A 4,805-nucleotide genomic window follows, 5' to 3' on the forward strand; every position below is an offset into this window, starting at 1 on the left:
AAATAACCTTTAAACATCTTATGTTTGGCTTCACACCTCATAGACCACATATACAGTGGGTCATAAAATGATGCTTAACGAGCAAGTTTCTATGTGGATACAAGTGCTTAAATAGTTTGTGACAACAATCAAATGCTTTAAATATATTGTCGTACCTAGAGTGAGAAAAAGTGAAACAACCATGTTCATTATTTTAAGTAACAACAATAACACATTCCAGTTTTCGTTTCCTGCAGGAATAATGTCACCAAACAGGGGGGATGTTTTTCACAAGACACAATGTCTGAATGGAATTCAAACCAATGCCATTGCCAGCACTGTCCAAAATTATCTTTGTGGGACGTTTCTTTCGTTCTAAAAATCCGTAGTCAAAACCATCAATCCTGGAAAGCAAGTTCTGCTGTGATATTAAGTCTTTTGTGAAATATTCAAAAAGCAATTTGATCTCACACTGAGTCACACCCTCAAGAAGGTCATGCATTATATCAAATGAGTAATTATTTCAAACATGGTAATACTTCAATGAGTTAAGTGTAGAAGTCTTTTTCAACCCATAGAAGGAGTTCAATTGTGGGTTGTCTTGTTTGGTATTCCTGTAGTACTTCTTCACCGCCTCAGCACAGCTTCAATCAACTAATAAAGAAAACATGATAACGCAAAACATAATGATGAACAGCTTTACTAGAGAAAGTGTTAAGAGAAACTAGCGTTGTTATGACCCGTTTAGCAGACACTGCATCAAGTGTATCCCCGATTCTTTGTCTCTTGCTCGGAACCTCATCGACATTCGCAGTTGATGCTCTTGAGCTGAAGCTTGAATCGGACTTATCAGAAGCAGAGGGAAAAGGACCATTCAGAGAACTCCAAAGAAAAAGAAAATATATTGATCATTTTATTCTGTTCAGTGAGGTGTTTGATTATACTATATACACTGACAGTAAGCCAAGCTGAAGTAGAATTACATATCTTTTTCATTGAATTGTAGAAAGTCAAACTGTCCTTCAACTGCATCCAATTTCACATACTTCTGCCATTGTCTGTACTTCACCTGGACCAACATTTTTACTGAAACATGCAAGAAAGTTTGAAAAAATAAATTGAAATGTAAATAGAACAGTAAAACACAAAATAACTTAATACAGTGAAGGCCCAGTCTTATGGACAACTAGACAAGTTCGACAAGTGAGCCACTGTATGTTTTTTGGGGTCTGGCTGATCCCTACAGGGGCGGAGCACATGGACCGGAAGTTCCCCACCCCTGCTTAAAAGTATCAAAAAGTAATATTGTGAAGTCAGTTCTTAGGTGGGACAAAGATTGTTATGACCTGTTGTTATTTTTAGAGCTAGTTAAAACCTTGGCAACAAATTGTAAACAGAGGAAACTTTTTCAGCTGCCCAACGGAGTAAATATTTGCACTAGTCCAAATTGTGCATTATAAATGCATACATAATGACATAAATATATATACTTTGAAATCTCAATAATTAAAGACACATTTAAGGATTTAAAGCCATACATACACATGAATATGTAGGTTCAACCCTACAACATGTCACATGTCATCTGTCCCTTACTCCCTACTGGCTGGAAGCTCCTCTGAATTGGCAGGTGTCAGTTCCTACCTCACAATATACAGTACAGGGGCTCAAGCTCTGGGCTCCAAGGTACAGAGGGCCCCACAGAGAGGAGAGATAGAGCGAGGGACCCCTCTCAATAAATTGCAGCTAAGACAAGCAGCGCACACTATTTCAAGCTCTCCCAGAGGGGAACATACTGGTGCAGCTATGGGGGGTGTGGTGCTACATCAAGCTCCTTTTTAAAAACTGAAATAACTGATCAATACAAGTCAAACTACAGTATATCTCTAAAGTGAGTACACCCTTTAGATTTTTGCAAATATTCTGTTATATCCTTTCAGGGGATAACATTATCCTACTGAAACTTTGATATAACTTAAAGTAGTCAGTGTGCTGCTTGAATAACAGTATAGATTTATTGTCCTTTGAAAATTACTCAGTACACAGCTGTTAATGTCTAAACAGCTGGCAACAAAAGTGAGTACACCCCATAGTGAACATGTCTAAATTGTGCCCAAAGTGTCAATATTTTGTGTGACCACCATTGTTATCTAGCACTGCTTTAACCCTCCTGGGCATGGAATTCACCAGAGCTGCACAGGTTGCTTCTGGAATCTTCTTCCACTTCTCCACGACGACATCACGGAGCGCACGGATGTTGGACACCTTGCACTCCTCCACCTTCCTCTTGAGGATGCTCCACATGTGCTCAATTGGGTTTAGGTCTGGAGACATACTTGGCCAGTCCATCACCTTAACCTTCAGCTTCTTCAGCAAGGCCGTTGTCATCTTGGAGGTGTGTTTAAGGTCATTATCATGTTGGAAAACTGCCCTATGGCCCAGTTTCCCGAAGAGAGGGGATCATGCTCTGCTGCAGGATGTCACAGTATATATTGGAATTCATGTGTCCCTCAATGAAATGCAGCTCCCCAGTGCCGGCAGCACTCATGCAGCCCCAGACCATGATGCTGCCACCACCATGCTTGACTGTAGGCAAAACACATTTGTCTTGGTACTCCTCACCAGGGTGCCGCCACACACGCCGGACACCATCTGACCCAAACAGGTTTATTTTGGTCTCATCAGACTACAGGACATGGTTCCAGTAACTCATGTTCTTGGATTCATTGTCTTCAGCAAACTGTTTGCGGGCTTTCTTATGCATCGGTTTCAGAAGGGGCTTCTGTCTGGGGCGACGGCCATACAAACCGATTTGATGCAGTGTGCGGCGTATGGTCTGGGCACTGACAGGCTGACATCCCACTTCTGCAACCTCTGCAGCAATGCTGGAAGCACTCGCACGTCTATTTTTGGAAACCAACCTCTGGATATGACGCTGAGCACGTGGACTCAACTTCTTTGGTCGACCCTGGCGAGGCCTGTTCCGAGTGGAACCTGTCCTGGAAAACCGCTGTATGATCTTAGCCACTGTGCTGCAACTCATTTTCATGGTGTTGGCAATCTTCTTATAGCCAAGGCCATCTTTGTGAAGCGCAATAATCCTTTTTTTCAGCCGCTCAGAGAGTTCCTTGCCATGAGGTGCCATGTTGTCCAGCATTCAGAGAGAATTGTGCCCAAAACACCAAATTTAACAGCCCTGCTTATCATTTACACCTGAATCCTTGTAACACTAACGAGTCACATGACACCAGGGCGGGAAAACAACATCATTGGGCACAATTAGGACATGTTCACTATGGGGTGTACTCACTTTTGTTGCCAGCTGTTTAGACATTAACAGCTGTGTACTGAGTAATTTTCAAAGGACAATAAATCTATACTGTTATTCAAGCAGCACACTGACTACTTTAAGTTATATCAAAGTTTCAGTAGGATAATGTTATCCCCTGAAAGGATATAACAGAATATTTGCAAAAATCTAAAGGGTGTACTCACTTTTGAGATATACTGTATGTGTATGTTTCCTTCATTACTCAATGATTAAAGTGTTAAAATGCTACTTGTACTGATTTATTGATGGAGGTTTAGACTAATAAAATGCCTCAGAGCAAATCTGTGTCCCTCCGTAGAAGAGTTTTATATTGAAATGAAAGCAACATTCTTTAAAAAAACTTTTATATTTCATGTATTAGTTACAGAATACTGGAAGGTTGTGAGTTCAATGCCAGGGCTGCCACCATTGTACCCCTGAGCAAGTTACTTAACCCTGAGATGCTCCAGGGAGACTGTCCCTGAGTCTGACAAACCTATCCCGTCTGTCTGCCGCATTGAGTATCGATGCTATTAAATGTTTTGTCAGATTCCTTGTCTTGTTTACTAATTAATAAATCAGGATTATTTTCTAACTTTAGGAAATATGTTATTTATGATGACTGATGCATCGAGCAGTTTGATATCTTTTGTTCAATATAAAAAAAGGTGGTCAAACTTTTTTTTAATGCCAGGGGGGCTTGCAGACAAAATGTTACTACTAGTTATGTTTTCAGCCACCAGAGGGTGTCACATCTAAACAGGGTTTTCACTGTAGGCTATGAAAAGCAATACACTTGTAACTTGTAAAATGCTTCCATGTTTTCCCTATGCTATTCATTTCTTTGATGATGTTCTATGTGTCAGCAAAGTAAATTTCCCCCAGTTTACCAAATTTGCTATGTTTTCCTCATTAAGCCACACCCTGAGCTTCAACTGTGCCAATTTCTGTTATTGTTTATTGTTTATTTTTAGATGGATACCTATGTTTCATACATAACTTAATAACATCAATCTTAAAAATAATAATAGGATATGTTATCTGTGAATGTTGATAGCAACATCCTCCACTTTCACCCCAGTTATCGTTATGTTGCACAAATATAAAAATGTAATAATACTGGAGTAATATCTGAAATATAGATTGTACAACTCAGATGTTATCAGATACTTTCATGTAATATGTAACTCCTAATGCACTTGAATCACTTCTAATGGTTTATAGCTCTGTACTTCTCAACAATTCGTGGATATCCCAAGAAGACACTTTGTAAACATCCATCAAATACATTTGGTCGTCCACAAATGTATATAAATTAAAATGATTTTGTAACTGCAATATAGATAATCAGGTTAGTGCAAATACCAAAAACCCCGCAAATTCTCAAGGCGTCTTTAGAGAATCAGTACACGGACTAACCCTCGCAGCGGAAGGAAACGTCTAAAGCTGGCCTCCGCGGAAGGATAGCTTATAAAGGAAGAACATGGCACTAGCTTTCAGTATTGTTTCAATCACC

This window comes from Cottoperca gobio, chromosome 13 (genome assembly GCF_900634415.1).
Source record: "Cottoperca gobio chromosome 13, fCotGob3.1, whole genome shotgun sequence".
NCBI classification, from domain to species: Eukaryota; Metazoa; Chordata; class Actinopteri; order Perciformes; family Bovichtidae; genus Cottoperca; species Cottoperca gobio.